This window comes from Globicephala melas, chromosome 3 (genome assembly GCF_963455315.2).
Source record: "Globicephala melas chromosome 3, mGloMel1.2, whole genome shotgun sequence".
Taxonomy (NCBI): domain Eukaryota; kingdom Metazoa; phylum Chordata; class Mammalia; order Artiodactyla; family Delphinidae; genus Globicephala; species Globicephala melas.
In genome coordinates, this window is record NC_083316.1 from 44,228,059 (window position 1) to 44,251,532 (window position 23,474).

Sequence of the window (23,474 nt, forward strand, 5' to 3'; positions counted from 1 at the left end):
CTTTTTTTGAGGGGTCACCATTAAATGGTTCTCACAGATTATAAGGAAAAGTTTAAGAGAAAGCTGTGATTTCCAGGATATTATAAAGTAAACATTATAAAAAATTTAAGTAGGAGTTTAGAGTAATTAGGGGCAAATTCGAAGAGCAGGGAAATGAAGGAGAACTAGCCATTTACTATAGCAACAGGAGCAAATATAGAAAATGAAAAGCTTCTCTGTGGCCTTAGGTATCAGTGGCAACAACACGGCAGTGGGGACTTAGGTCTGAAAAAACAAGGAGTTTTACTTCATCATAAGGTACTAAATTTAAACTTCTAGCTGGAGCCCCAAATGGCCCTAAATTAATAGGAGTTTGCCAACTGGTGTGTGTGTGTGCACGCGTGCACGTGTGTCGGGGGAGAAGGTTTGGGAAGATGTACATACAAGGAACTAATTAGAATGCAAAACAGTGAAAATGTGCTAACTTGAGAGACAAACTTATTGGCAAGGGGTAGAGGGAGGGGTTAATGATGGTTTTGGCTAAAGCAATTGAGCAAGTTTCCATGAGGAAGTGCCATTTTGTCAGGGCCTTGAAGAATGAGTAGTTTTTGATAAACAGGTAAATTAACAACAATAGCAGTGACAGAAACTAAAATTTGAACATGTTAGGCATTGTGCTAAGCTCTTTTCAAAGTATCATCTCTTATATCTCACAAAAGGTCTAAGAGGTGCATATAATTACTGTCCCTATGTATAAGTGAAGAAATTCGGGTAGACATAACTTGACCAATATCACACTTGAGTTCAAGTGCACTTGAATTCAGATGTATTGCTTCAAGCAACTGTGCTTTTTTTTTTTTTTTTTAAAGAGAAGGGCAATTTAGAAGGAGGAGAAGCCTTGAGCAAAGAATAAATGAGCAGTTTTGGAGAAATTGCAAGGTTTTGTGTGGCCTAAGTATAGGATGTTTGGGGAAATGAAGTTGGGCTAGATGGCAGAGCCTTGAATAGCATTTCAAGGAGTTTTTTCTTCCAGGCAATGGGGAGACATTATGGGTTTTTGCATAGAGGGGTCATGTGATGTGACTAGCAATTATAGATAAGTCTGGAGGTGACCTGAAGCATGGGTTTGAGAAGGGAGAGATTGGAGGTCAGGGGAGGTCAGGTTACAGAGCAACTGTGACACACAGGTGTGATGACAGGTGAAGACCCAAGGTGGGGTTGGTGGGAATGAGCGAGGGAAGATGAGGGAGACACTATGGGAAGTGGAACTGGCTGGATATTATAACTGCTTTGTATCTGGGAGTGAGGAGAGAGAGTTTTAGTTTCCACTATTTGGAATATAGTGATGTGACTGACCTAAGGAGTACAGCAGCAAGAACCTGGGAGGAAGACTGTGTATTAGGTTAGAAGCATGTTGAATTTGAGGGGCTATGTAATATTCAGATAGAGATGTCCAGTGGGAATTTGGAAAATCTTTGTCTAGGGCAGGGTAAGAAAATTTGGCAGATGCAACATAGAGGTAAGAGTTGAAACCTTGGAACAGAAATGGGACAAAAGCAAGGAATACCAAGGCTAAATCTCTAAAGAATACCCAGTTTTAAAGAAGTAGTTGGATGAATAGACATCAGTAGGAGAAGACTTAAAAGACAAGGTCAGGAAAAGCCTTATCCAGATTATCCTGGATTCCAAGGGAGAGAGTTTCAGAAGGGAAAAATCATCAAGAGTGAGAGGCAGGTGTATAGCACAAATTCTGAAAAAAGATCATTGGATCAGACGAGTGTTTCTCAAATCTTTTAGTGTCAGGACCCTTTTCCTCTTAAAAATTATTAAGGACCTTGTCTTAGTTAGTTTGGGCTGCTATCACAAAATTCCATAGACTTGGTGGCTTAACTACAGACATTTATTTCTCACACTTCTGGAGGCTGTGAAATCCTAGACCAAGGTGCCAGCACATTTGGTTCCTGGTCAGGGCTCGTTTCCTGTCTTGTAGACAGCCACCTTCTCTCTGGGTCCTCACACGGCAGAGAGAGAGAGGGCTCTGCACTCTCTTCCTTTTCTTATAGGGACACTGATCCCATCACAGGGACCCCACCTTCATGACCCCATTGAAATTTAATAACCCCCCACTGGCCCCACTTCCAATACCATCACATCAGGAGTTAGGGCTTCAACATATGAATTTTGGGGGAAATAACAGACCCCAAAGAGTTTCCTTTTTATACGGGTTTTATCTATTGATAGTTACTATATTAGAAATGAAGACTGAGAAAAAATTTATTACTTAGAAAGGAATAAAAACTCATTCCATGTTGATGTAAAATAAATTTTATGAAAAACAACTATATTTTGCAAAGCAAAATTAGTGAGAAAAATGGTATTCTTTTACATATTTTGCAAATCTCTTTCATGTCTGGCTTAATAAAAGACAGATGGCTGTTCATAACTGCTTCTGCATTCAATCTGTTGCCATGTTACACATCATGGAACCTCTGGAAAATGCAACTGTGTGTTTAAAAGAGAATGAGAGTGAAAAAGCACCCCACTGTCTTGTCTATTTAGCCTTCCCTACCTCCAACCCAATAGTTCTATTTTAGGTAATGGTTTGTTTCCCTCACTGGATTTCATGCAATTTGTAATTATTTCATTTACTTTGTTTGAGTTTGTTTGTTTTTGGTTAGTTGGCCCTCTTCGACTGTAAATTCCACAAGGAGGGATTGCATCTTACATCTGCCTTGTCCGTCACCATTTCACAGTAGCTCACACTCAGTAGATGTTCAATATAAAATTATTGAGTGAATGAAGCAAATGGACTAAGGTAAATATAGCTAAGGGAGAGTTGAGTGGACCAGCTGGTGTCATTGAGGAGGTTAGGCGTAGCAGTGTGGGTGGTGAGGGAGGGTTTTCCTGATGCTCTGGAAGTGGCAATAAGACTCCATAGCTGAAAACAAAGTCCTAGCGCCATGCCTTTCTTGCCATGCCCAGGTGTGCATAAGGGGAACACTGCAAGGGGAGGGCAGAGTCGCGGAGAGGGTTAGGGGTGTGGCAGAGTGCTTATGGTAAGAGAGCCTTTCTCTCCCCTCCCTGTGATGGTGAATGAGCCAGGACTGCTCCAACCACCCTACTAGGTCCAAGGAACTAGACTGAGTGTGTCTGTAGGAAGGGAAGATTGACATCCTGCTCCCTGAATGGATGCTTGTGGAGGAACAACTTGCAGCTGCCATTGGCACAGAGGAGAGTAGGCTGAGGGGCCTTGGGGAGAGCATGACATATGTCCCCAAAGGAAGGGAAGAGGTGTTCTTGAACGTGAGACTAATGCTGCTTCTCATCTGGAGACTTCTGAATCTGATAGTCCTGTGGAAGGACGAAAAAGGGTGAGAAATGCTCTTCACTGCTCCACGGCCTTCAGAGGGTCCCAAAGAGACATCAGCAATGCCTGTAACTCCACAGGAAGGAGCACCGAGGTTCAAGAGTCAGGTTGTAGTCACCGGTCCAGGTGAGGTGATGCTCCATCTGCGCTGATGTGAGGAAGGGCTGGGGTGAAGCGGAACGATACCTAAGAGAAACACACACACACTGTTTTTGTTGATACCGCCATGTCAGTAGATGGAGCCACACTAACCAGAGCAAAATGGGGCCACTTGTCTCCACTGGGCTGTCAGCTAAGATGAACTTTCTTCCCTGTATCTCCCAGCCCCAAACTCTGGAGGTACTAGCCCCAGAAGGAAAAGGTGTGGGTGGGGAAAGGATATGCCCTAAAATTAGACGACTCCCCACCCTCCCTTCCAGGCAGCTGGAGTGAGAGGCGGAGCAAAGGGACAGATCACACCCTCTTCCTGACCAAGTCCCCTGAGGCCCAACATGGAGAAGGTTTTGAATCAGATGTGGATTGGAGGTTTAAACAGAATTGGGCTTTTAATAATTTCAAGTGACCAAAAAATATGAAATGTGGGAAATAGGAAGTGTGGTTGAAAGCAGGAATTAGAGAAAAAGAAAACCATTTTGTGTTAGCACCTCACTGAATTAAGATGTCTTATGGAGGAAGTTATAATTTGTTTACTTTCAGGTTCTATGGGCTTCTGACTACCCTGTGGGCAGTGACAATCCATGTTTTAGTCATCTTGCTCCTCGGCATCAGCTAGTGGTGCCTTATGTGAAATGAGAACACTACCCTACAGGTTCTTGTTAAATTGAGTGGCACATTTCTGTTCCAGGAAACCAGGAACACAGTAGGCTTGCTAGGAAGGGTTGTATGTATTCCTTTAGCCTTGACCTCCCTTAATAGCAGACCCATGAGTGACACAGAGAAGGGCAAACAGCCTTGATGACCAATTCCCTATTAGTTTTATTCTTTATGCTTTTCAATATTTCCTTATTCTAGAGGTAAGTAAGACTAATCAGGTCAAAGAGAACAAGCAAGTGGGGTCGAGATGGGAAAGAGACACATGCCTGGTCATAGCATCAGATTTTAGGAAAAGAAGCATACCAACAGGGGATTAATCTCCAAAATATACAAACAGCTCATGCAGCTCTATGTCAAAAAAACAAACAACCCAATCAAAAAATGGGCAGAAGATCTAAACACTTCTCCAAAGAAGACATACAGATGGCCAAAAAGCACATGAAAAGATGCTCAACATCACTAATTATCAGAGAAATGCAAATCAAAACTACAATGAGGTATCACCTCACACCAGTCAGAAAGGCCATCATCAAAAAGTCTACAAATAATAAATGCTGGAGAGGGTGTGGAGAAAAGGGAACTCTCTTACACTGTTGATAGGAATGTAAATTGGTACAAACACTATGGAGAACAGTATGGAAGTTCCTTAAAAAACTAAAAATAGAAATACCATATGATCCAGCGATCCCACTCCTGGGCATATATCTGGAGAAAACCATAATTCGAAAAGATACATGCACCACAATGTTCATTGCAGTGTTATTTACAATAGCCAGGACATGGAAGCAATCTAAATATCTATCGACAGAGGAATGGATAAAGAAGATGTGGTACATATATACAATGGAATATTACTCAGCCATAAGAAAGAACGAAATAATGCTATTTGCAACAATATGGATGGATGTAGAGATTATCATACTAAGTGAACTGTCAGAGAAAGACAAATATCATATGGTATCGCTCATATGTGGAATCTAATTAAAAAATATAAATGAACTTATCTACAAAGCAGAATCAGATTTATAGATATTGAAAATAAACTTATGGTTACCAAAGGGGAAATGTAGGGGGAAAGGATAAATGAGCTTGGGATGAACACAAGCACACTACTGTATATAAGATAGATGACCATCGGGGACCCACTGTATAGCACAGGGAACTCTACCTTATATTCTGTGATAACCTGTATGAGAAAAGAATCTTAAAAAAATGAATATATGTATTATTGAATCACTTTGCTGTACACCCGAAACTAACACAACATTGTAAATCAATTATATTCCAATAAAATTAAAATATTAAAAAAAGCATATCAGAGGGATGGAAAGGCAGGTGGAGAGAAGAAGGTGATGGGTGTAGAGTGGACTATTGACTGAGAAAGTCTGTTTCTTTAGAAGTTTACTCGAGAATTGTACTACATGTTTAATAACCCAGAAGATGTATTTACAGAAAACTTGGCAGTGAAAGGTTTTTTTTTTATTAACATCTTTATTGGAGTATAATTGCTTTACAATGGTGTGCTAGTTTCTGCAGTATAACAAAGTGAATCAGCTATACGTATACATATATCCCCATATCTCCTCCCTCTTGCGTCTCCCTCCCACCCTCCCTATCCCACCCCTTTAGGTGGTCACAAAGCACCGAGCTGATCTCCCTGTGCTATGCGGCTGCTTCCCACTAGCTATCTGTTTTACATTTGGTAGTGTATATATGTCCATGCCAGTCTCTCACTTCGTCCCAGCTTACCCTTCCCCCTCCCCGTGTCCTCAAGTCCATCCTCTACAACTGCGCCTTTATTCCTGTCCTGCCCCTAGGTTCTTCAGAACCATTTTTTTTTTTTTTTAGATTCCATATATATGTGTTAGCATACGGTATTTGTTTTTCTCTTTCTGACTTACTTCACTCTGTATGGCAGACTCTAGGTCCATCCACCTCACTACAGATAACTCAATTTCATTTCATTTTATGGCTGAGTAATATCCCATTGTATATATGTGCCACATCTTCTTTATCCATTCATCTGTCGATGGACACTTAGGTTGCTTCCATGTCCTGACTATTGTAAATAGTGCTGCATTGAACATTGTGGTATATGACTCTTTTTGAATTATGGTTTTCCCTGGGTATATGCCCAGGAGTGGGATTGCTGGGTCATATGGTAGTTCTATTTTTAGTTTTTTAAGGAACTTCCATACTGTTCTCCATAGTCATTGTATCTATTTACTTTCCGACCAACAGTGAAGAGAATTCCCTTTTCTCCACACCCTCTCCAGCATTTATTGTTTGTAGATTTTTTGATGATGGCCATTCTGACTGGTGTGAAGTGATACCTTATTGTAGTTTTGATTTGCATTTCTCTGATAATTAGTGATGTTGAGCATCCTTTCATGTGTGTGTTGGCAATCTGTATATCGTCTTTGGAGAAATGTCGATTTAGGTCTTCTGCCCATTTTTGGATTGGGTTGTTTGTTTTTTTGATATTGAGCTGCATGAGCTGCTTGTAAATTTTGGAGATTAATCCTTTGTCAATTGCTTCATTTGCAAATATATTCTCCTATTCTGAGGGTCGTCTTTTCATCTTGTTTATGGTTGCAGTGAAAGTTTAAAATGGCCTTCCTGTCGCTGGAAATCATCACAGACATGTTTAGATAAGGAGAGCTAGAAATGATGCAGTAAACATCTTTCAACATGATATTTTCAAATCTAATGACCTATTAGGGAGGACTGATGCAATCCATCATTGTCCTCTAAGCTCCAGACCCCATGGAGAGCTAAGCTCAGAGTGGAATAGTATTTAACTCCCAGGCTGAGGACAAGGGCTGAGGTGTCGGATTTTTGAGATATATCGACTGTTGCATAATGGGGGAAAATGACTGTGCCCATATCTGTACTTCATTTTCTGCTCTCTGTACTAGAAGGATTGGTAACAGCTTGGTTCACGCCTGAGTGCGGCAGATCTGGACAGTGGCGGCTTTTAAACTGAGAGTCTGTTGCAAGGCAAGAGAAGATTTCATTGACTAGAAGCTATGTCATTTAGAACTAGTGTTGTCAGATAAAATAAAAATGCTCAGTAAAATGTGAACTTCAGGTAGACAACAAAAAATGTTTAATATAATTAAGTACCATGCAACGTTTAGAACATACTTATACTAAAAGAAAATTGATGTTTATCTGAAATTTAAATTTAACTGAATATCCTGTGTTTTTATTTGACAAATCTGGCAACTCTACTTGGAAGTGTGTCTCATCAGTGATAAGTTGCTTTTCTCTTTTCTTAATTCAAACCAGGATCTGGTCAAGAGTGATAGGAAAAGTAACTTCAAATGTTTGGGTTGGTTCTGGAGAACTTCTATGTGTACCAAGCTGAGAACAGGCAGGTTTGCAGACACATTGGACACCCTTGACTTTGCTTTTATAGATGTAATTGTTTTATTGTTGTAAAATATACATAACTTAAAATTTACCATTTTACCCATTTTTAAGTGTACAATTCAGTGGTATGAAATGCAATCACATGGTTGTTAAACCATCGCCACTATCCATCTCCAGAAGTTTTCTCTCTCCCCAGTCTGAAGCTGTGTGCTCATTAAACTGTAACTCTTTGTTTTCTCCCCCCACCCTCCTGTTACTGGCAACCGCCATTCTACTTTCATCTCTATCACTTTGACTATTCCAAGTACCTCATATAAGTGGAATTATACAAGAGTTGTCCTTTTGTATCTGGCTTACTTAGTGTAACGTCTTCAAGGTTCATCCATGTTGTAGCATGCATCTTTTTAAGGCTGAGTAGTATTCCATTGTGTGTATGTGTCACATTTTATTTATATAGTCATCTGTCAGTGGAGATTTGGGTTATTTCCATGTTTTAGTTATTGTGAGTAACACTGCTCTGCACTTCAGTGTACAAATTATCTGTTCAAGCCCCTGCCTTCAATTTTTTGAGTCTCTACCTAGAAGTGGAATTGCTGGATCATACAGTAATCCTATGTTTAATTTTGGGGGGAACCACCATGCTGTTTTCTATAGCAGCTGCACCATCTTACATTCCCACTAGCAATGCATGAGGGTTCTAATTTCCCCATGTTCCTGATAATACTTTTCTTCCTCTCCTCTCCCTCCCCCTCCTCCCCCTGTAACTCCTCTTTCTCCTTTTGCTAATAGCCATCTTAGTGGGTGTATGTAGATATAACTTTTTCTTTTTTTTACCCCACTGTGCAACCCACTTCAGCACCCACAGCCTAGGGGCACAGAGGCCAGGCAATAATTTGGGGTCACAGTCTGCTGTGGCTTAGGGCACGATTTAGGGACATAATTTTTAAGGATGGTTTGTTACTTCTGCTATTAGTGTAAACAAGAATAGTTCATTCTTTCTTGTTCTGGGCTCACAGTGACTTTTGGCACTGACATAATATTATGTATTTACTGCACAAGATATATCTAAAATGTTTGGATACAGATTTCCCAGTGGGGCTTTTAAACTAGCCCTGAAAGTACAATCAAAAGAGGAGTTCTAGAAGAGTTGCAAACAATGATAGCAGGACATGGCATGAATTTCTTTATTTAAGGTCTAGTTTGTTTGCTGAAACACACACTCATACTCGAACATCATGATTTTGTAGTCATACCTCATAGATCCATACTAAGGGGTCTGGAGAGATTCTGGGAACCTAGACCTAGAATCTTTTCCTGGATATTAGTTCCCAAGATATCTGAATTTTCAATAATAACATGCAGGACAGCAGTATCAGAGAAAGGAGTGGGCTGAATTCAAGGTTGAAATAGAATCTGCTTTCTCCTAAATCTAATTACTAACCACCTTTCAGAAAATAGAGGGTGACTGTTCCTATGGCAACAGAATCCTTAAAGCAAGAAAGCATTCAACGGCCTGACGTTTTTAGCCAGCTCTGCAGTGATGCAGCCTGCTGCTAAGGGAACCAAGACCCAGGGCCAAATGTAACCTCTCTGGCAGCAGACTCTCACTTCACAGCTCTCCGCTCTCCATAGTCCTTCAAAAGACATAGATCTGGGGCTGGCTGTCTTGCCTGTCTTTCAGCCTCCCCCAGACCACTTTCCCAACTTCCTGGTCTGTGTGTGTGTGTGTGTGTGTGTGTATGTGTGTATGTGTTTCTGTATCTGTTCATATCTGTTCATATCTGTTCCAGTTACTGGAAACGAATTGTATCATGTTTACATCTAGAACGTTGAGACTCTTTACCAACCTCTTTGCATTTCTTTTTCTGGGTTCACTATCCCTCACCTGAAAAATCTCTTAGTGGGGCATTTGGTTATTTGTTGTTGGCCAACGAACCCTGAAGGACTAGCCCCAGTGCTTGAGGAATAACAAGCTATGAAAACTCTGAGATAAAACATTGTTGATAACAGCCCCTGGTTCTGAGAAACAAACCTGAATTTATTATGCTTGCCAGGCAAGGGAGCCCTGTCTTTAGGAACACAGTCTCTACAAGTGGTGCTTGAGCAGAGCTTATATATGTTGCTAGGAAAGCACAGGCGATTCTAATGAACAGAAGTGGTGACAAGAATACTGCCTGACTCCTAGACCAGAGCAGAGCTGCTGTAACACACTCAGCATTCCATCTGTCTCAGGTTAAAGCTGGTTTATTTTGGCCTTGAAGTTCCTGATTTGATTTCAAACAGCAGGGTTTCTCAGTACTGTACTATGTCCTTGATGCTGATGTGATTTAAAGCACAAGGTTCTTAAGGTTATGTCCTAGATGCTTGCTAGCAGAGCTGTTTTATAGTTTTATTCAATGGGGGTTGGTGTGCAGGGGAGGCGGAGAGAGCCAGCCATGGTTGGTGGTAGAAAGCAGAGGGGAACATGTTGAAAATAGATCCTGGATCACGGCCACATAAAAGTGCTTGCGCAGGGCTTCCCTGGTGGCGCAGTGGTTAAGAATCCGCCTGTCAATGCAGGGGACACGAGCTCGATCCCTGGTCCGGGAAGATCCCACATGCCACGGAGCAACTAAGCCCGTGCGCCACAACTACTGAGCCCACGTGCCACAACTACTGAAGCCCATGCACCTAGAGCCCGTGCTCTGCAACAAGAGAAGCCACAGCAATGAGAGGCCTGTGCACCACAATGAAGAGTGGCCCCCACTCATCACAACTGGAGAGAGCCCGCGTGCAGCGACGAAGACCCAATGCAGCCAAAAATAAAAATAAAAATAAAAAAAGTGCTTGTGCAAAAGAACAGAGCAGGGGACACATGCTGCTTGAGCACAGGGACTGTCTGTTGGACCTCCACTGCATCCCCCAGGCTTAGCCTGGCACCCAGAACGGAGCAGGTGCTCTCTAAATATTTGTTGAATGAATTCATGGTGGAGGAAGATGAAGAAAACAGTCTGATAGGAGAACAATTTCAGACAGTCGGAGTTCAGGCCCTGGGCCTGTGGCTGGGAGAAGTAGATGAGCACTCAGGTTCCCTGGCCCCCAGTAATTACAGGGGCAGATGCTCCAGCACAGTCACACCAAGTGGTGCCTGAGAGCGGGCCCAGCTTTGCTCTCATGGTGGAGTAGCGGCGAGGAGTGGAGAGAGGCGAAATCACAAGGGGGTTGATAAAAAATGAGTGAAAACACCCCCCTCCTCTCTTTTTTTAACCTTGTCTACTTCAGACACTGTGCTAGACACTTCACAAATGTGATCGGTGGTCCTGACTTTAGTGTCCTTACAGTGAGGGTAATAATCTCCTTATTATCAATGAGGAGTCTAGGGCTGGAGTGGTCATGGCACTCATCTGGACTCACACAGACAGGGCAGGCAGGCCAGGTCCCAGCCCCGTCTGGTCTGTCTGGCCCCAGAGCCTCTTCTCCTCCCTGTGCAGTCTCCGGTGCCCCCCACTCTCTGAGATGCTCCATCCTGGTGGAGGCCACTGCTGCCTAAAGTAGGAAGTTGACAGGCCAGGTGGGACTCAGAGGCGTTTGCCAGGTTTCCCTGAGCCCGACAAGGGGCAAGGAGGACGAGGGGACAAGGAGGACGAGGTTCAACTTGTGGATGTTGGCTTTGGGGGCCTCAGAGGCCTGCCTTTCCAGTGCCCTGGCTGCTTCTTCCACAGGGTGGGACATGGAGTTGGCAGCAACCTGAGGAACCATACTCTTCATATCTCCATTCTTTTCTTGTTTCACGAAAAAATTAATAGAACTTGAAAACCTGATTTTAAAGTTGGCCTAAATGAGAACTATGCTAAGGCAATTTTGAAACATGAGAGTAATTCGTGAGGGATGCGGAACTATCTTGGCTTACCAGATATAAAAGAATACCATAGAGCTAGAAAATTAAACAATAATGGAGTATTTTTCAGTGGTAATTCGGCAGTATTCATCAAAACTGACAATAAGCAGGAATTTTATTTCTAAGAACTGTTCTATGGAAATACTGGACATAAAAACAATATGCTAGGATGTTCACTGCAGCATTGTTTGTAATAGCTTAAAAGTAGAAGTGCCCTAAACTTCCATCAATACAGTAGTGTTTATTACTTTAGCTTATTTTCTTAATTTTTAATGTAGTATTAATTGAATAGTATCCTAGATTAATTAGGATATGTCACACTATGGAATACCATGGAGCCATTAAAAGGAATTAGGCAGACCCAAATATGCCGACATAAAAAGGTTCTGAAATATATTGGGAATGAAGGAATGAAAAAAAAATCACAGAACAATATTGTGTTCTTAGGTTATAAACACATTGGAAAATATTTGGAAGGATACACACAAATGGATTTCAGTGATTAATTTTGCAGTCAGAGAAAAAGTCAAGAATGAGTCTTTCATGTTTTACTTAATACACTTCTTTGTGATTCTACTCTTCTATAATGAACATATTCATATGTTCTTTGTGTATTTGTAAAACAATAATATGGGGGAAAACAGAACCTGGTGATTTGGGGAATAAGAGGGACAGATGAATTCAAGATTATTTCAAGGTTTCACCCATAGGTGAATTGACCTGAAACTTCATGGACTAGACAGACCCATTGCTGTCATTGGTGTAGACCACCCATTTGAAGCCAGAAGACCCCTGGGCTTAGTGTGAGTTAAGTTTTTGTGGTCAAAGCGAAGATAGTCCCCTAAAGTGGTTTTGGGAGCTATTAAGAAATATTGTTTTATTGCATTCAGATTGAATATAACCTTACTGGCTATTATCAAAGAAGTGTTAGTACATTGAAGAAAGGAAAAAAAAATAGGTTGAAAATTCAGTAAGCTCCAGCAGAAATAAACAAGGCAGTGTCTCTTAGGAAATTATCAGGAGGCTCTGTGTCAGCCTCTGAGATGGGTGAGAAGAAAGCTTCCTTTCAGAGTTGCAGTGAGACAATTCTCTTTTCAAGCAGAAAATGGGCTAGACGACTTTCTTTGACCTAATGGCTTGTTGTAAAACGCTAAAACATTATAGAAGTATGCAGTCTAGCAAGGAATCTTTCCCCTTCATCCCTGTTTCTAATTCCACTCCCCTTCCCATGAATCACTGCTGTTACAGTTTGGTGTAAATGCATCTAGACAGTCTCCTGAGCATACAGGCTCACATATTTGCACACATACACATGCAGAAGCAAACACACGCACGACACATTTGCAGAGTTAAAAATGTATGTAAAATGGGACTTCACTATCATATTGTCGTTGACAGGAAGCTGAAACACTTCCAGCCCAGCCTGGTTCCCCTCTTTGGTGGAGCCTTTCTCTGCGTTTCTTAATGGGACTCTCCATTGTTTTTCTGGAGAGAAGGACTTAAACATAAGTCTTCTATATTTTCACTGACATACTCTGGAGAGCGGTGTAGGGCATCAGAAATGTCACTGAAGGGAGAGATGATGTAAATTTAGCTGAAATGAAGTGCAGAGTTTTCTCTTTGGCTAGTTCGTAGCATAGTGAGTTTAAGAATTTGGGTTCCACAAATTTGAGTTTGAATAAGGTTTCACATTAATTATATGACCTTGGGAAAATTACTCAACCATTTAAAAACTCAGTTACCTCATTTGAAAAATAAGAATATAATGGTGCCTATCTTGTAAGGTGGTTTGGAGGACTTAACTGGCTTGCAAAATGCTTATCATATTGAAGGCATGTGGTTGACTGCTCAATTGAGTTAGACTTTATCATATTCCCATTTCAGGGTCACTTTTGAACACCCGTACTTCTCTTCTAGTCTATCTGAATACTGCTCTTCTAAGGATTTGACTCGCTTTTAGTTTTGATTCTGGGCTTATGCTCGTTTTCTCTTTTCAATCTATCATCTCCGTTTAACATGCCAAGTCTCCTACATGGCATTTTGGAAATGAACCAAGAACAAACCCAAGTGTTTCACACACAGCTTCTTGAGCTTTCCTTAAATTGAGTTATGGCTGATCATTTCTTGCCCTTTTTAAAAAGCCATCATCTTTTGGTTTCTTTAATGACATAACTTTCCAAGTTGGTTTTTGATGTCAAAGAATTAGGAGCTTCCCTGTGTTTGGACCTGTGCACATTTGGTTGCTTTTGTGCTTGTTGTCACTAGCTCACTCTTGACTCTATCAGCCCATGGAGGATTGCCATATGTTAGTTTGGTATTAAATAGGATTATGCCTTAGCTGTACATCTGTTTCATTGATTTATCTATTCAAAAAATGCTTATTGAGCATCAGTGTGTGCCAGGAATTTTACTATGTTTCAGGGATGTGGTACAGATACAATAGAGATGGCCCCTCCTTCCATGAAGCATGAGGTCTAGCAGGGACTATACACATTAAATGATGAATCCCTAATGTAGCAGTGCCCTGCTGGGGGCTGCACAGGGCTGTGGGTGACTCCTTAACTAGCCTGAGAGATGGACCTCAGAGGGCTTCCCTTGAAGGAAGTGATACTGATGTGAGATCTGATGAAGTGAGTCAAGTGAGGAGTAGGCGAATATTCCAGGAAAAACAACACCATATTCGAAGACCTGGACGTGGGAAAAATCTTGGAGCATTTGAGGAACTGAAATAAAACTAATGATTGGAGAGGAGAGAGTGAGGGTGTTGAGTGCTGAGGTGGGATTGAAGCCATATGAAGGATTCAGTCTTTTCAGGAGTTTCTTTGATGGGTTTCTGATGATAAGTGGTTACATAGTCTAGACGGTTGCTAAGTTCAGTGATGATAGTATATTTGGACCGACCTCATTAAGCAGCAATATTTTATTGCTCTTTGGCGATTAATGAAACCTTGTCTCTGGCCAAGTAAACAGATTCTTAGCATGATATGTTTTAATTCAAGTCAAGAAGACAAAAGTGCAAGTGCTAGTGAATACCTCCAGTTAATACACAGGTAGAAGAACTTGGAACTAGAGAATCTTTCCTTTGTTTGAACAGTCTTATCTGCTCTTTGTTAGTCTTCCTCTCTCTTCTACTTTTCAACTTTTTCAATTTTGTCTAAATGTTATCAAATAGAGTAAACAAAAACCCAACAATAGATACTGCTCCAAAGCTGTGAGACTCAGGGCAACCTCAATGCGTCGGTAGTTAAATTTTTCCTTTCAGTAGCTGTGGTTAGAATTATCTATTGTTACAGCAAGTGGGTAGTGAGGAGTCATCCAAGACCCAACTTTCAAGGCATGTGGAGCTGGGATACTACATAAAAAGGAATTCTAGCCTTTTATTGATATGTGTGTGTGTGTGTGTGTGTGTGTGTGTGTGTATATATATTTTACAGCAACAGAAATCAGTTTATTCTATATGTGAAACAGGAAAATTACCAGTAAGAGATAATAAGCTCCATTTACAATTTAACCCTTGACAGATATTCTTATTGTTTGTGCTTATCCCTTCTATGGGATCAAGGACTCTATCTTTGGAATTTTGGAAGGGTGGGCAAACATATTAGACTTCCTGTGGAAAAGTTATAATAACTAGCACCTTTAAATTCAAAACATTTTGCTGCTGTTATATGAAGGCATATCAGGGGACATTCCACCATTTAAGAAGTGTTTCTCAAAGAGTGGTTTCAAGTCTGCCTGCTCTGGAATCAGAGTGCTTATTTAGAAAATACGATTTCCTGACCCCACAAAAGAACTATCAAATCCGAATCTATAGCATGGGAGGAGGAGGAATTGGAGAAAGTCTAGTCTTCTATTTTATGTAGAATTTACACACTTATTTTTATTAACTAAAACCCCTAAATCTTAAGAGTGAAATGATGTAGAAAAATCAGTAAGTATAAAATATATTTATAAAAATAGAATACTCTATAGAATATCTGATATACATTTTTAATTTTAATTGATTCTTCATCATACCTAAAGAGTTTCACCTATGGATTTTTTGGTCTTATTTAAAAAGCAGAACAATTTTTTTCTTAGCAAGAAAACTACTGGTTCCCAACTGCCCAGTCCCATTCTTCTTAGGGAATCAAAATTCTCTTTCCAGCCCAGATTTCTCAGTGAATTCTCCAGTATGTGTATAGCTCTCATTCTAGATATTTCGAGATCTTGAAATCACAGTCTGTGTCTTTAGGGGAGCCATTAAATCCCACATGAGCTCTCTTTCCCTAACCACAGTAGGAAGGACTAAATTGCGTCCCAACACCACTGTTGGCTTACTATTGAGAACCCTTGGAACTGGTTTTTCTTTTTCTGTAGTTTAGTGCGTGCTTGTGAAAAACTATTTTGAGATAATAAAAGATACTGGCAGAAGGATTTTTTTATGTTAAAAACCAACCTATGGCAGAAATGGCCATTTGACAGCTTTGTGTTGCTAAATTGTGTATTTATAGGTTTATTTTCCTAACATTTGCACTTTTTTGGGGCCGGGGGGAGGGTCAGGTAGACGTGGCCAGAAAATTTTGCACAATGAGGAAACCTTCAGTAAAGAAGTGAATTTTGCTCAAGGAAGGATTCCCAAACCATAGCATATTCTTGGCCATCCAGAAAAGCATTCTCCCGGGACAGCGGGAAGTGTGGAGATAAAGTAGAATGAAAATGAGTGACGGGAGATCCAAATAGGTAGGAACATGGTAGAGAGCCTAGATTTTGATGAGAGAGCAGAGGGAAAGTAAGAAATAAGGTGTGAGAAGATGATCGTAGGAAAACGGGTTAGAAGAAAGCCCACTTTGGTTGAATTTAAAATGGACCAGAGAGAAACATGGTGTGAAAAGTAGCATGATTGAATGATATCTGGTGTGTGGATGGGGGCGCTGACAGAGGGAAGGTCGATTTCAGAGAGAGGAAGAGCCTTACTACAAGGTAAAAAATGATTCTTAATTAGTAATGACTAGTGGGATTTTTAGCATAGGTGCTCTGATGAAGGGACAATTAGGAAAAAATTATACGGTTATTTTCTCATCCTTCCTAAACACTGGCCATTATAAAAAATAGCGTTTTGAGAGTTAGATGAGAGTTAGATGTTTGTGCATGGCTACTGCAGGGCTTACCAGGGCAACATCATCTTAGGCTCAGTTACATATTTAGACTCAAGTGATGACTACAGGCCACCTTTGTCCCCCCCGTCACCGTCCCCATCTATACAGAGTGCCAGCAGGGCAGTACCAGGCCCTCCTCTGCCGGGGACGGGGAGTTCTTGCAGTGGTATTTACCACTGTCCACAAAGCTGCCCAGGAACCACTCTCTCGGACCCTCACATGGAAGGAATTAAGGCCCCATCTGGTGGGTATGGAAACAGCATTAATTTAGCAGCCTCATGTCCCACAGGAGCCAGTACCTCTTATAACAACTCCCATCACATGTTCGTTCCTAGGTCTGCCCAGTCCACATGCAACTTACTAACCAGGAGTCATTTTTATCATCAGTAATGTGTCCTGGCAACAAAGTAGACCCCATTGAAATCAGGTCAGCCAGGAGACAGAGAAAGAAAGTTAACTGAAGGTCATATTTGCATGTGGAAAGAAAAATGGTTTTGTTAACCCTTTACCCACAGATACTAAACAAGGCTCCAAAGGAAACCAGTATTAGTGGACTCCTGTTAAAATGAGTTGTTGGGGAGGTTTTGGAGTACTGGCCCAGCACAGCTGTGATAAACAAATGTTGGTGTGGAGGTTTATCACTCTGAGAGGGATTACCCCTTCTCGCCTTTGCCTTCTGTCTGGGACTTTCATCTCCCCTTTGTTACTGGACTAACCTACTTAACTCAACACATCAGCTTGGATGTTACCTATTCCAGGAAGCCTTATCTGACACCCCCCACCCCGAATGTGGGCTAGGTACCCCTTTTGTACACTCCAGTACCACCCTTATAATTCTGCACTTTTATGTTCGTCTCCCCTGCACTTCAGAGCAGTTGTTCATTCTTGTATTCCCAGAACTGAGCATCATTCCTGGCACATGGTAGATGCACAGTAAATAATTATTGAATTTAATTAAGTTGAATTGATAGTTTAAAAAAAATAACTGAATTGTCCATTGGGACAAGGAAAAGAGGGAGGGAGGCCAGAGCTCACTCTTGGGCTGGGTTGGTAGAGAAAGATTATGGAATTTCAGAAGGATTTTTAAGTCTGTGTGTGTGTGTGTGTGTGTGTGTGTGTGTGAGAGAGAGAGAGAGAGAGAGAGAGAGAGAGAAATGAAGAAACAGAACATCAGTAAAATCAGTTGTGCTTTTTCATTGGATCCTTCTTTGATAGTCTTTCAGAGGCTAAGATATAAATTATATTTTCAATTGTTTTTGATTGTCATGTTATCAGTGAGGATTTTCCTGACCTATTTAAATTGAACCTCACCTGTAACCCAGCACTTCCTATTCCCTTTCCAGCTTTACCATAGCACTTACTGCCCTCTGATATGCAATATATAATATTTATTTATCTAGTCCCCTCCCACTACAATGTAAACTTTATAAGGGAAAGAAATTTTATTTATTTTCTGCTGTACTCCTATCACCTAGAATAGGGCTTAGGACACAGTAGGCACCCAACAAATATATATTAAGTGAATGACGATGGGAGTGGTTTTATCTGAATGCAAGTCTATGATGGGACTGAACGATATGGACCTTAGAGGTTTGTAATTTACAGAAAGGATATCCTAATTGCTATTTGCTTTATATAAATGCGTCAAATGCCAAGTTCAACATCTCCTACAGATGAAATTTGCTCTAGCATGTCTAACTTGAAATGATAAAGAAAATAAATATACATAAATGTTGCATAGTGTACTTAAGCCAAACTAGTATAAACAAAATGCAGCATGTGTACCTACAGTACTGCTGTCTCCTCTAGGTTGAGCTAGTTTGTGGTGACAGGGGAATGGCCTGTGGTCTGTGATCTAGAAAGGCCTTCATTCACGTGAAGCTATAAGGCTGCTTAGTGTGCTTCACCATGGTGCTCTCCTGGCCCATGCATCTCAGTGATCAATCAGTACTCCTGGACTTACATGGGTCATGTGATTCAAGCAAGGAAATGTGGGTTCTCTGAAACCAAAGGGCTGAAACTGGTGGTTCCAATGGTCAGACCCTGCTTCACAGTCCCCATCAGGTCTGTGTAGCCAGGCTACATTCTCATTAGTTATTCCTCATAAAATCCTGCAATGTGGGTCCCCACTTCACTGATTTTTAGACAAGATAACAGGAATATAAAGGGAAACCTACCAAGAAAATTATTTTCTCTTTGAATAAATATTTTGATAATGGCGAGACCTAAATAATAAAGATACAGGGACTTCCCTGGTCCAGTGGGTAAAACTCTGCGCTCCCAACGCAGGGGGCCTGGGTTTGATCCCTGGTCTAGATCCTGAAGGCATGCCGCAACAAAGATCTCACGTGCCTCAACTAAGACCCGGTGCAGCCAAAATAAATAAATATTTTAAAAAAGGTACAAATTAAAGAGGGCTTATGGTTTCATGTGTATAGTTTCCACTCTCTTGAAATGAATTTCTCTCTCTTAGTGTTAGGCAACACCTTGAATTTTTTCATATCAAGATAACTGCTGTTCAGAAACATTGAAAATAGAGAAAATTTTTGAAGAAATGTAAGTTCGATGTACAGGCTGCTTCTGACCTATTTGCTTTCTGTCAAATTCTCTTTTAGGCTGGATGGTCCCACTTCCAGGTGTTTTGCATTTTTTTCACATGACAATTTCTGTTACCTTTCTCCATGTCTGCAGGGTTTTTCTTTCTTCCTTTCCTTTGTTCACATAGCATTTGTTGAGTGACTCCCATACCAGCCACTGAAGTTACATGACTGCAATCTTCTGATCACAGGACTTAGACATTGTTGGCAGATAGACTTGTCAGGTACACTTGTCCTTACTGCAAAGTTCAAGAGGGAAATCAGGCATCAGCCTCACACTGATATTTTTGAACACATGACAGATGTCTGGTAATCCTCTTGGAGGATAGCTAATTCAGATAGGAGGGTCACGTATATATGCTGTCTACAAGAGACCCACTTCAGACCTAGGGACACACACAGACTGAAAGTGAGGAGATGGAAAAAGATATTCCATGCAAATGGAAATCAAAAGAAAGCTGGAGTAGCAATTCTCATATCAGACAAAATAGACTTTAAAATAAAGACTATTACAAGGGAAAAAGAAGGACACTACATAATGATCAAGGGATCGATCCAAGAAGAAGATATAACAATGGTAAATATTTATGCACCCAACATAGGAGCACCTCAGTACATAAGGCAAATGCTAACAGCCATAAAAGGGGAAATCGACAGTAACTCAATCATAGTACGGGACTTTAACACCCCACTTTCACCAATGGACAGATCATACAAAATGAAAATAAATAAGGAAACACAAGCTTTAAATGATACATTAAACAAGATGGACTTAATTGATATTTATAGGACATTCCATCCAAAAACAACATAATACTCTTTCTTCTCAAGTGCTCGTGGAACATTCTCCAGGATAGATCGTATCTTGGGTCACAAGTCAAGCCTTTGTAAATTTAAGAAAATTGAAATCGTATCAAGTATCTTTTCCAGCCACAACGGAAGTCTGTGAGACTAGATATAAATTACAGGAAGAAATCTATAAAACATACAAATACATGGAGGCTAAACAATACACTACTTAATAACCAAGAGATCACTGAAGAAATCAAAGAGGAAATCAAAAACCACCTAGAAACAAGTGGCAATGAAAACACAACAACCCAAAACCTATGGGATGCAGCAAAAGCAGTTCTAGGAAGGAAGTTTATAGCAATACAATCGTACCTCAGGAAACAAGAAATGTCTCAAATAAGCAACCTAACCTTACACCTAAAGCAATCAGAGAAAGAAGAACAAAGAAACCCCAAAGTTAGCAGAAGGAAAGAAATCATAAAGATCAGATCAGAAATAAATGAAAAAGAAATGAATGAAACAATAGCAAAGATCAATAAAACTAAAAGCTGGTTCTTTGAGAAGATAAATTTCATAAACCATTAGCCAGACTCATCAAGAAAAAAAGGGAGGGAGAAGACTCAAATCAATAGAATTAGAAATGAAAAAGGAGAAGTAACAACTGACACTGCAGAAATACGAAGAATCATGAGAGATTGCTATAAGCAGCTCTATGCCAATAAAATGGACAACCTGGAAGAAATGGACACATTCTTAGGAAAGCACAACCTTCCTAGACTGAACCAGGAAGAAATAGAAAATATAAACAGACCAATCACAAGTACTGAAATTGAGGCTGTGATTAAAAATCTTCCAACAAACAAAAGCCCAGGAGCAGATGGCTTCACAGGCGAATTCTATCAAACATTTAGAGAAGAGCTAACACCTATTCTTCTCAAACTCTTCCAAAATATAGCAGAGGGAGGAACACTCCCAAACTCATTCTACGAGACCACCATCACCCTGATACCAAAACCAAAGATGTCACAAAGAAAGAAAACTACAGGCCAATATCACTGATGAACATAGATGCAAAAATGCTCAACAAAATACTAGCAAACAGAGTCCAACAGCACATTAAAAGTATCATACATTATGATCAAGTGGGATTTATCCCAGGAATGCAAGTATTCTTCAATATCCACAAATCAATGAATGTGATATACTGTATTAACAAATTGAAGGTTAAAAGGCATATGATCATCTCAATAGATGCAGAAAAAGCTTTTGACAAAATTCAACACCCATTTATGATAAAAGCCCTCCAGAAAGTAGGCATAGAGGGAACTTACCTCAACAAAATAAAGGCCATATATGACACACCCACAACCAACATCATTCTCAATGATGAAAAAATGATCATAGTTTCCACTATGATCAGGAAGAAGACAAGGTTGCCCACTCTCACCGCTGTTATTCAACATAGTATTGGAAGTTTTAGCCACAGCAATCAGAGAAGAAAAAGAAATAAAAGGAATACAAATCGGAAAGGAGGAAGTAAAGCTGTCACTGTTTGCAGATGACATGATACTATACATAGAGAATCCGAAAGATGCTTCCAGAAAACTACTAGAGCTAATCAATGAATTTGGTAAAGTAGCAGGATACAAAAGTAATGCACAGAAGTCTCTTGCATTCCTATACACCAGTGATGAAAAATCTGAAAGAGAAATTAAGGAAACACTCCCATTTACCATTGCAACAAAAAGTATGAAATACCTAGGAATAAACCTACCTAAGAAGACAAAAGACATGTATGCAGAAAACTGTAAGACACTGATGAAAGAAATTAAAGATGATGCAAACAGATGGAGAGGAATAAACCTACCTAAGGAGAATAAACCTACCTAAGGAGACAAAAGAACTGTATGCAGAAAACTATAAGACACTGCTGAAAGAAATGAAAGATGATACAAACAGATGGAGAGATATACCATGTTCTTGGATTGGAAGAATCAACGTTGTGAAAATGACTATACCACCCAAAGCAATCTACAGATTCAAGGCAATCCCTATCAAGCTACCAATGGCATTTTTCACAGAACTAGAACAAAAATTTCACAATTTGTATGGAAACACAAAAGACGCTGAATAGCCAAAGCAATCTTGAGCATGAAAAACGGAGCTGGAGGAATCAGGCTCCCTGACTTCATTCAGACTATACTACAAAGCTACAGTAGTCAAGACAGTATGATAGTGGCACAAAAATGGAAATATAGATCAATGGAACAGGATAGAAAGCCCAGAGATAAACCCTCACACATATGGTCACCTTATTTTTGATAAAGGAGGCAGGAGTATACAATGGAGAAAAGACTCCCTCTTCAATAAGTCGTGCTGGGAAAACTGGACAGCTACATGTAAAAGAATGAAATTAGAGCACTTCTTAACACCATACACAAAAATAAACTATAAATGGATTAAAGACCTAAATGTAAGGCCAGACACTATAGAACTCTTAGAGGAAAACATAGGCAGAACACTCTATGACATAAATCACAGCAAGATCCTTTCTGACCCACCTCCTAGAGACATGGAAATAAAAACAAAAACAAACAAATGGGACCTAATGAAACTTAAAAACTTTTGCACAGCAAAGGAAACCATAAACAAGACCAAAAGACAACCCTCAGAATGGGAGAAAATATTTGCCAGTGAAGCAACTGACAAAGGATTAATCTCCAAAATTACAAGCAGCTCAAGCGGCTCAATATGAGAAAAACGAACAACCCAATCCAATATTGGGCAGAAGACCTAAATCAACATTTCTCCAAAGAAGATATACAGACAGCCAACAAACACATGAAGGAATGCTAAACATCACTAATCATTAGAGAAATGGAAATCAAAACTGCAATGAGGTATCACCTGATACCAGTCAGAATGGCCATCATCAAAAAATCTACAAACAATAAATGCTGGAGAGGGTGTGGAGAAAAGGGAACTCTCTTGCACTGTTGGTGGGAATGTAAATTGATACAGCCACTGTGGAGAACAGTATGGAGGTTCCTTAGAAAACTAAAAATAGAACTACCATATGACCCAGCAATCCTACTCCTGGGCATATACCTTGAGAAAACCATAGTTCAAAAAGAGACATGTACCACAATGTTCATTGCAGCTCTATTTACAATGGCCAGGACATGGGAGCAACTTAAGTGTCCATTGACAGATGAATGGATAAAGAAGATGTGGCAGGCACACATATACAATGGAATATTACTCGGCCATAAAAAGAAACGAAATTAGGTTATTTGTAGTGAGGTGGATGGACCTAGAATCTGTCATACAGAATGAAGTAAGTCAGAAAGAGAAAAAGAAATACCATATGCTAACACATATACATGGAATCTAAAAAAAAAAAAAAGTTATTAGGTTCAGCCGATGTAGAGAATGGACTTGAGAACAGGGGGAGGGGGAAGGGTAAGCTGGGACGAGGTGAGAGAGTGGCATGGACATATATACACTACCAAATGTAAAACAGATAGCTAGTGGGA